This window comes from Stegostoma tigrinum, chromosome X, assembly GCF_030684315.1.
Source record: "Stegostoma tigrinum isolate sSteTig4 chromosome X, sSteTig4.hap1, whole genome shotgun sequence".
NCBI classification, from domain to species: domain Eukaryota; kingdom Metazoa; phylum Chordata; class Chondrichthyes; order Orectolobiformes; family Stegostomatidae; genus Stegostoma; species Stegostoma tigrinum.
This window is the reverse complement of record NC_081404.1, coordinates 697,425-707,688: the sequence shown is the minus strand read 5'-3', so window position 1 is coordinate 707,688 and position 10,264 is coordinate 697,425. Positions and strand designations below refer to the sequence as shown.

At 45.0% G+C, this 10,264-nt stretch overlaps 1 non-coding gene across 1 annotated transcript; it reads left to right on the top strand.

Moving 5' to 3' along the window:
* LOC125448393 (U1 spliceosomal RNA) lies at positions 1–168 on the top strand. The gene has a single exon (XR_007246701.1). It is a non-coding gene; the product is annotated as a U1 spliceosomal RNA (small nuclear RNA).
* The last annotated feature ends 10,096 nt before the right edge of the window (positions 169–10,264 follow it).

Here is a 10,264-nt window from a genome sequence, read left to right as displayed (position 1 = left end):
ATACTTACCTGGCAGGGGAGATACCATGATCAACAAGGCAGTTCTCCCAGGACGAGGCTATCCCATTGCACTTTGGGTGTGCTGACACCTGCGATGTCCCCAAATGCAGAATGCTTGACTGCAAAATTTATGGTAGTGAGGGACTGCGTTATCAAATATTGTTTCTTTGTTTAAGAAGGCCAACAGGGATAATCCACGGAATTATAGGACAATGACCTTTACATCAGTAGTAGGAAAATTATTGGAGAAGATTCTTAGGGATTGGATTTACTCTCTTTTGGAAAAGAAGGAATAATTAGGGATAGTCAGCATGGCTTTATGCAGGGGAGGTCTTATTTCACAAATTTGATTGAGCCTTTTTTCAGGAAATGACAAAGATGATTGATGAAGCTAGGACAGTGAAGACTGTCTACGTGGATTTAGCATTTGATAAGGTCCCTCATGATAGGCTGTCCAGAATATTAGATCATATGGGATCCACAGTGAGCTAGTAAGTTGGATATAAAATTAGCTTGGTCATAGAAGTCAGAGTTCTGGAGGGATGCTTTTTCTGACTGGAGGTTTGTGACCAGTGGTGTTCCAGAAGGATTAGTGCTGGGACCTCTGCGTTTAATGATTTAGATGAAAATGTAGGTGGCCTGATTAGTATGTTTGTGGATGATATGAAAATTGGTAGTGTTATGGATAGCGAGGAAGGTTGTTAAAGAATAGAGCAGGGTACAGGTCAGTTTGAAAGTTGGATGGAGAAATGGCAGAAGGAGTTTAATCTGGACAAGTGTGAGGTGATACATCTTGTGATGTTAAATGCAAGAGGCAAGTATATAGTGAATGACAGGATCCTTCAGAGGATTGATATGTAGAGGGACTTGGATGCAAGTCAATAACTCACTGAAAGTGGCAAAACAAGTGGACTTTTTAATTATATGGAGGTGACACTGGCTGGGCCACCATTTATTTTGCATCCCTCATTATCCAGAGGGCAGTTCAGAGTCAACCACGTTGCTGTGAGCCTGGAATCACATGTAGGCGAAGTCAGGTAAAGTTGGCAGTTTCCTTCCCTAAAGGGCAATAGCGAACCACATGGACTTTTCCTGATAATTAGCAATGGGGATTTGTGGTTATCATTAGACTCTTAATTCCAGATTTTTATTGAATTCAAATTCCACCATCTGCTGTGGCAGGTTTCGAATCTGGGTTCTGCGAACATTACCTGGGTCACTGGATTAACATTCCAGCAATAACACCACTGGGGCGCTTCCTCCCCAGAGGGTGGTAAGGTGGATAAGGTAGTCAAGAAATTGCCGGGGTGTTGAGTCTAAAAGTTGGCAAGTCATGTTGCCACTGTATAAAACGTCAGTTAGGCTACATTTGGGGTGGTATGTGCAGTTCCGGTCAATGAGGGGAAAAGGTTTTTTTATACAGAAGGTGGTAAATATCTGGAATGCGCTGCCAAAGGGTTGGTAGAAGCAGATTCAGTACCAATGTTTGAGATTTTTAGATAGACAGACACCTGAACAGGCAGGGAATAGAGGGATACGGAGCACTTGCAGAAAGATGTGATTAGTTTAGAATGGAATCATGGTTGGCACAGACATGGTGGGCCTAAGAGCCTGTTCCTGTACTGTTTTGTGTTCTATAAATCATGCAGGGTCAACATGGTTTTATGGAAGGAAAATCATATTTGACTGATTTCTTAGTTTTTTAGGAAGAAAGGAGCAACCTAATTAAAATGGGAACCTATAGACTTGATTGCACTTGGATTTCCAAAATAGCATTTGAAAAGGTGCCAGAACAAAGGTTATTATACAATGTAAGAGTTCAGAATATAAGGATTTTAAGTAGAGGCAATGGTATTGCATAATTTTGCTGGACTGGTAATCAAAAAGCCTAGGTTAACAGGAAGACGGTGAAATTTGAATTTGATTAATAAATTTGGAATTAAAAACAAGTTTAATGGTGACCACAAAATCATGATCGATCGTCATAAAAATCCATCTGGTTCACTAATGTCATTTGGTAAAAGGCAATGTCCCATTCTAACTTGGACTGGCCTATATGTAATTCCAGACCCAAGGTAATATGGTTGACTTTTAACAGCTCTCTGAAATAGCTAAGCAAACCACTTCATTGTATTAAACATCTACCAAGTCTAAGAATCAAACTGACTACCCATCATTGTTCTCAGCACCGGAAATGATAATGTCAAACCTGTTAATTTCTCAAACTCCAACTTATAAACAGCTGAGGACTCGTGCCAAAATTAGGACACCTTTATCAGAGACTTCCCAAGCAGCAACTTGATGTTGTCGTACTCACAGAATCATACCTTACAGACAATATTGCACATAATACAATCATCATCTCTGGGTGTGCCCTGTCCCACCAGCAGGACAGGCCCAATAGAGTTGGCAGCTTATTAGAACATAGAACATAGAAAAGTACAGCACAGTACAGGCCCTTCGGCCCACAATGTTGTGCCGTGGAATATTCCTAATCCAAAAATAAAATAACCTAACCTACATTCCCCTCAATTCACTACTGTCCATGTGCATGTCCAACAGTTGCTTAAATGTCACTAATGACTCTGCTTCCACGACTACCACTGGTAAGCTATTCCATGCGGTCACAACTGGCTGGGTGAAGAACCTCCCTCTGACGTCTCCTCTATACCTTCCTCCTAACACCTTAAAACTATGACCCCTCGTGGCAGTCAATCCTGCCCTGGGGAAAGGTCTCTGGCTATCGACTCTATCCATGCCTCTCATTACCTTGTACACCTCAAACATGAACAGCCTATGCAGAGACTGCAGGTGCTGAGGGCTTTGCTTTCAGTTTGGGTATGACACTGGGTTGCAGGCAAAATACTCCATGTGACTGAGGAAATCTCACTGCTTTGCATCAATTTGTTCTAATTGTTACATAGAAATATTTCCTGTGCATTTGAAATGTGTAAATGGTGAAAATACTGTATTTGAAACATGGATTAATTCATTTGAAGTACAATTAGCAGTGTAAGATTTGGAATAGGTATGCCTGAGATTTATTGAAATGAATTTCCCCTCCACTGTGATAATTTGAATAATTGAGGTTGGGTTCCAATGTGGGACCTTTTAAGTCTTTTCCTTGTTTGCACCGTTGAGTAAGAGCTTGTACATGTGATCTACACACATAACCACATTTTTGTGAAAATATTACTGTGGGCCTCAGCTCTGAATGAAGAACAATTCCTCTCTGGCCCAACTGAAATTAAAGGTAATGGGACTTTGTTTTGAAACATACTTATTGCCTGGTAAATGGTAACAATTGCTTATCTTGAAAACAGTTTCATTTTATCTTTACTATGGTGGGGTGGGTGTGGTAAAGGGTTGCTATTATCTATTGTTTGTTAGGAAACATTACCAGATGGTTAGGGAGCCACTTCAGTTGCTTCCATCAAAACTAGTTCTTAATAGGTGTGAAACTGCATGGCTGTTGTATGACTAAAGGAGATATTCTCCAGATTATAGGCAAACCAGATGGATGCAGATGAGGACAGCAAGCTCTCTCCCTGCAAGATATCTGCTTGCTCCTTGAATGAGTCTTGCTGACAATGGACCATTACTGACCTGCACCATTCATTTGAGCACTGTCTTGTGAACAACTTTCTGACCTGCTAGAATTTACCTTTCACTGACATCAAGCATGTTTTCCTACTGTCGTGGTTTATTCTCATTTGAGTAAAAAGGAATCAAATTATGTTAAAGCAGCCGATTTACTTCGCAAAACTGAACATGATGAAATCTCTGAAGCTCCTTCATTGGTAGACATTTGGGAGGAAGTTGCTCTGGGAGACCTCAATGTTGACCCGGAACTTAGTAAGTGTCACGGCATTGGGTCCAACATGGACAAAGAAATCTGCTGATTAATGTACCCCCTCAAATAATAAATCGGTACTCCTGTGTTGAACACAACTGGGCAAACCATGAAGGGTGGTGAAGACATAGAATGTACTCTGGTGGGGTGCTTCAATGTCCACCACAAAGAGTGGCTCAGCAGCAGCAATACTAATTGAGCTGTTTGACTCCTAAAGGAGATAATGGGAACTGCAGATGCTGGAGAATTCCAAGATAATAAAATGTGAGGCTGGATGAACACAGCAGGCCAAGCAGCATCTCAGGAGCACAAAAGCTGACGTTTTGGGCCGAGACCCTTCATCAGAGACGGGGATGGGGTGAGGATTCTGGAATAAATAGGGAGAGGGGGGAGGCGGACCGAAGATGGAGAGAAAAGAAGATAGGTGGAGAGGAAAGTATAGGTGGGGAGGTAGGGAGGGGATAGATCAGTCCAGGGAAGACGGACAGGTCAAGGAGGTGGGATGAGGTTAGTAGGTAGGAGATGGAGGTGCGGCTTGGGGTGGGAGGAAGGGATGAGTGAGGGGAAGAACAGGTTAGGGAAGCAGAGACAGGTTGGACTGGTTTTGGGATGCAGTGGGTGGGGGGGATGAGCTGGGCTGGTTGTGTGGTGCAGTGGGGGGAGGGGACGAACTGGGCTGGTTTAGGGATGCGGTAGGGGAAGGGGAGATTTTGAAACTGGTGAAGACTTGAGAAGATGCTCAAGGAAAGCTCTGCGATCAGCAGCCTGAAGGATGAAGATGGCTCAGTAATTTCATCTGAGTCTGACATAATGAGAATCAGCAAATCCTTTTAGACAATAGGTGCAGGAGTAGGCCATTTGGCCCTTCGAGCCAGCACCACTTTTTATGCCAAACTGGTCAGCCTCGACTCGGACAAGGCCTTTGACAGGATATTGCACCATGTGGGACATACTCTCCAAAATGGGCTTGGGAGAGGAAACCTGCAATTGGATCCAACTGCTCTGACGCACGCATCAGTAGTGAGGAATTGGAGTCAGATAGGGCTGCCCACTCTCCTGCCTTGTTAGTGTGTTGTATAAAGCATTTTGCTGAGTCCATCAGGACAGATGTGAGCCTGAGAGGGGTGACTATTCCAGACAGCAGAGGCTTGCATGTCAAAGCCCCCTGTGCATGGATGATTTCGCATTCTGCTCAGATCTGCTGTCAGTGTGTAGACTCATGAGAATCTGCAGTCCAGTTTGAACTGGCTTCGAGAGCCAAGGTAAATTTGAAGTAATCGTGAGACCATAGTCTTTGGGAACTAGGCTGACTGATTCTTAATCCCCTCCACTGTCTGACAGATTACTTGAAAGTGCTGAGAATATGGCTCCGAAGGGCCGGGCATGCGCAAAAGCTTGGGAGGAGCATATTGCCAAGGTGAGGCAGAAACTGGGCTAATGGGAGCAGGTATATCCTGGTCATCAGGTGTGAGGTACTGTTGTTTTATGTGGTCCAGGTCTGGCCCATTCTCTGAACCTGCACCACTGTAGTCATCCAAGCCATTATCCATTTCATCTGGAAGACTAAGATGGACCATGTCCACAGGGACACTATATACAAAGCTCTGGATAAACGGGGGAAGAAAGTACTGCCTCCACCACTGTGGCAGCAGTGTGTCCCATATAAAAGATGCGCTGCACCAACTCACCAAGATGGTGAAAGCAACTCACTACCAGCTTATCAAGGATAATTAAGGATGGGCAATAAACACTGGTCCAGCCAGTGACATCCGTATCCCATCAATGACTAAATAATGCATATTAATATGGATAGAGGTTTGGTGAGCTAACAGGGAGTAAAGATATGTGGGTCACTTTGATTTTGACAATCTGTAACAAGTGGAGTGCGACTTCACTGCTGAAGTCTCAACTATATACAATTAATATAAATAACTTGGATGAAGAGACAGAATGTATGGTTACTAAATTTGCTAATAATATAAAGATAGGTAAGAGGACAAGTTGTGAAGAGGACATTAGGAATTGGCGAAAGGATATAGATAGTTTGAGTGGGCAAAAGTTGAAGTGCTGGAATGTGATAAAATAGATGGTTGTTTTCTTTGGTAGGAAAGATAGAAAAAATATTTAAATGGAGAGACACTGCTGAATGCTGCAGTAAAGTGTCCTTCTTTTGTTTTATTTCATTTGTGGGATATGGGCATCACTGGCTGGTCAGCATTAATTGCCTGTCCCTAATTGCCCTTGAGAAGGTGGTGAGTTGCCTTCTTGAACTGCTGCAGTCCACCTGCTGTAGGCTGACACAAAACATTAGAGATGGAATTCCAGGGTTTTGACCCAACAACATTGAAGGAACGGAGATATATTTCCAAGTCAGGAGGGGAACTTACAGGTGTGGTGTTCCCATACATCTGCCCTTGCTGTTCTAGATAGAAGTGGTTGTGGGTTTGGAAGGTGCTGTCTGAGGGTCTTTGGTGAATTTCTGCTGTGCATCTTGTAGATGGTACACACTGCTGCTACTGAGCGTCGATGGTGGAGGGAGTGGATGTAGTGCCAATCAAGTGGGCTGCTTTGTCCTACATGGTGTCAAACTTCTTGAGTGTTGTTGGGGCTGAACTCATCCAGGCAAGTGGAGGGTATTCCATCACACTCCTGATTTGTGCCTTGTACATACTAGGCAGGCTGCGATGCGTCAGGAGATGAGTTACTTGCCACCATGTTCGTTGCCTCAGACTTGCTGTTGTAGCCATTTTGTTTACGTGGTGAGCCCAGTTCAGTTGCGAGTCAATGGTAACCCCCAGGATGTTGATAGTGGGGGATTCAGTGATGGTAACACCATTGAATGTTAAGAGCAGTGGTTAAGTTGTCTTTTATTTGTGATGGTCAGAGCCTGGCATTTGTGTGTCACAAATGTCACTTGCCACTTGTAGCCCATGCCTGGATATTCTCCATATCCTATTACAAGTGAACACTGACTGACTGCTTCAGTACCCGAAGAGTCACAAATGGTGCTGAACATTGTGTAGTCATCGGCTACGATCCCTATTTCTGGCCTTGTGATGGAGGCAAGGTCATCAATGAAGCAGCTGAAGATGGTTAGGCCTAGGACACTACCCTGTAGAATATCTGCAGAGATGCCCTGGAGCTGAGATGACTGACCTCCAATAACCACAACTATCTTCCTCTGTGCCAGCTACGACTCCAACCAGCGGACAGTTTGCCCTCTGATATCCATTGGTTCCAGTTTTGCGAGGGCTACTTGTTGTCAAGGCTGTTACACTCGCCTCACCTCTGGAATTCAGCTCTCGTGCCCATGTTTGAACTAAGGCTGTAATGAGATCAGGAGCTGACTGGGCATCACTGACCAGGTTATTGCTGAGCAGATGCTGTTTGATAGCACTGTTGATGATACCTCCCATCACTTTACTGATGATTGAAATAGACTGAATAATTGCGAATTGTAAATAATGAAAAGTCAGTCTGAAGGTACAGCAAGTGATTAGGAAGGCAAATGGATTGTTGTTACTACTTGCAAAGGGAATGGATTACTAAAAAATGAGAAACTTTACTGCAGGTACCTAACTTCCTCCAAAGGATACATTACCACTCCTAAAGGAGTTTTCCCAGAGAGTTTGCTACATCTCCCAAATGGTGTGTAACTTCTCCCAGACGATACATAACTTCTCCCAAAGAGTGCATTACCTCTCCCAAAGGGTACATTACCTCTCTCAATGAGTGTGTAACTTCTCCCAAAGGGATTTTGGAGTGCTTGTCAACAAATCCCTGAAGGTGGCCAAACAGATTAACAGAATAGTTCAGAAGGAATAGGGGATGCTTGCCTTTATTAATCAAGGCATAAACTTATAAGAGCAGGAAGATTATGTTGGAGCTGCGCAGGCCTTTGGTTAGGCCACTGCTGGAGTACTGTGTGCAGTTCTGCTTACTACACTTTAGGAAGGATGACCTCGATAAGGCCACCTCTTAATCTTCTCTACTCCAAGGAGAAAAAGCCCAATTTCTCTTATCTCTTCATGTATATAAATTCCCACATTATGGTACCACTCTAGTAAATCTCCTCTATATTCTCTCCAGGGCTTTAACACCCTTCTTTAAATAAGGTGCCCGGAACTGGACACAATACTTCAAATATGGTGTGACCAATGATTTGTAGAGTGTAGCATATTTCTTCTGCCAAAATGCATTACCTCACATTTCTGTGCATTGAAATTCAACAGCCAGGTGTCTGCTCCTTTGGTCAACTTGTCAATATCTCTCAAGTTTTTGAGCATCATCCTCACAATACACGATTTTCTGTAGTTCGGTATCATGTGCAAATTTGGAGATTTTTGCCCTCAACGCCCACCTGGCAAATCATTTACATGAATCAGAAAAAGCAAGGGTCCCAATGCCTATCCCTGGGGTACACCACTTTCTACGTGTCTCCAATCTGAGAAACACCCATTTATACCTACTCTCTGCTTCCTATCTTTGGCAGCATCATTAGAAGTTAGCTAAAAGAACAATCAATCTCAAACAGCTCTAATTTGCTGATAATCTGCCATGCAGCACTGTATCAAATGCTTTCTGAAAGTCTAAATACACTACATCCACAGAATAATTTTTATTTGCTGCTGTCACCTCAAAGAACTCCAAATTTGTCAGACATGACCTACCCTTGACAAAGCCATGTTGATTGTTTAGTATTAATTTATTTTTCTCTAAGTGAATATTTATCTTATCCCCTATTGTAGCATCCATCAGTTTTCCCACTGTTGGCATCAAGTGACAGGTCTTATTTTCCTCGTTTATCCTTTGGCTGTTTCTTAAATAACAGTGTCACATTTGCAATCCCCCAGTCCCCTGGAACTAACCCTATTTTCAGAGAGGCCTGTAAGATTTCTGTCAATGGCTTCACAATTTGCTCCCTTGTCTCTCCCAGCAGTTAGAATGCATCCCATCTGGGCCTGGCAACTTCTCTACCTGGAGTGCTGCCAGCATTTTTAGTACCTCTTCATTATTCAGCACCCCTGCAGACGGAGCGCAGCGGAGATACACCTGGTCGTGGCCAGGCGGGTCTTTCCGCTCAAGGATAGACTTCCTGTTTGTGTCATGGGCGTTCTCGGTCAGGTCCACCGGCGTCGAGCCGGTGTTCTTCTCTGACCACTGCCTCCTGCTGGCCGACTGTCACTTAGAGGGCGACCAGCCGGCCGGCAAGGGGACGTGGAAGCTCAACACGACTCTGTTGACCCCAGAGAACGTCAAGGAGCTTAAGAGGGAGTACACGGGTTGGAGAACTGTGAAACCCCTCTTTGAGTCTCCAGGTGACTGGTGGGAGACGGTGAAGGAGAACATAAAGAGGTTCTTTGTCCTCAAGGGTGTTCAGAAGTCAAGAGAGAGGCGGGAAAAGCTGTCGCGACTCCAGAAAAGGGTGCAGAACCTGCTCCTTCTGCAGTTGATGGGGGTCAATGTCACAGAGGACCTCTGCAAGGTGAGGGGCCAGCAAGCCTCACTCTTCGGCGCGGAGGCCTCCAGGATAATCTTCCTGTCCAGGGTCCGCTCCGTGGAGTGGGACGAGACGTGCTCGCGTTTCTTCTTTCAGAAGGTGCACAAAGAGAGCTCTGTGCTTAGCCGGCTGATGGAGGACGACGGCTCGGTGATGTCGTCTCGGCCCGACATTTTGAGGATCAGCAGATCCTTCGATGCCGGACTGTACAACGCAAAGCCCACGGAGAGCACGACCTCCAAGTCGTTCCTGTCGTCTATCACGGAGGTTTTAGACGACAGCATGAGGGAGTGGCTGGACCGGCCGATATCCCTGGACGAGCTGACCAGAGCCCTCAAGTCCTTGGAGAGGAATAAGACACCCGGGAGCAACGGCTGACCGGTCGAGCTGTATTTCGCTCTGTGGGACCTGGTCGGCCAGGAGCTGTCGGAGGTGGATGATAGTGCACTTCGGGCAGGGGAAATGTGCAAGTCCATGAGGAAGGGCATCATCACCCTCATTTACAAGAGGAAGAGGGAGAGGGAAGAAATTAAGAATTGGCGTCCCATTTCACTATTGAACGTGGACTACAAAATCCTGGCCAAGGTCATAGCCAACCGGGTCAGGTCTGTCCTGGAGTCGGTGATTGACCCTGACCAAACCTGTGCTGTGCCGGGCAGGAAGATCGCTGAGACCCTTGCGCTCATCAGGGATACGATTGCCTACGTGCAGGACAGACGGGTGGACACCTGCCTTGTCAGCCTGGACCAGGAGAAGGCCTTCGACAAGGTCTCTCATGCTTACGTGATTGTAGAGTCCAATGATTTGTAGAGTGTAGCATATTTCTTCTGCCAAAATGCATTACCTCACATTTCTGTGCATTCTGTCCTCTCCAAATTGGGGTTCGGGGAGGGCATCTGCAATTGGATCTGG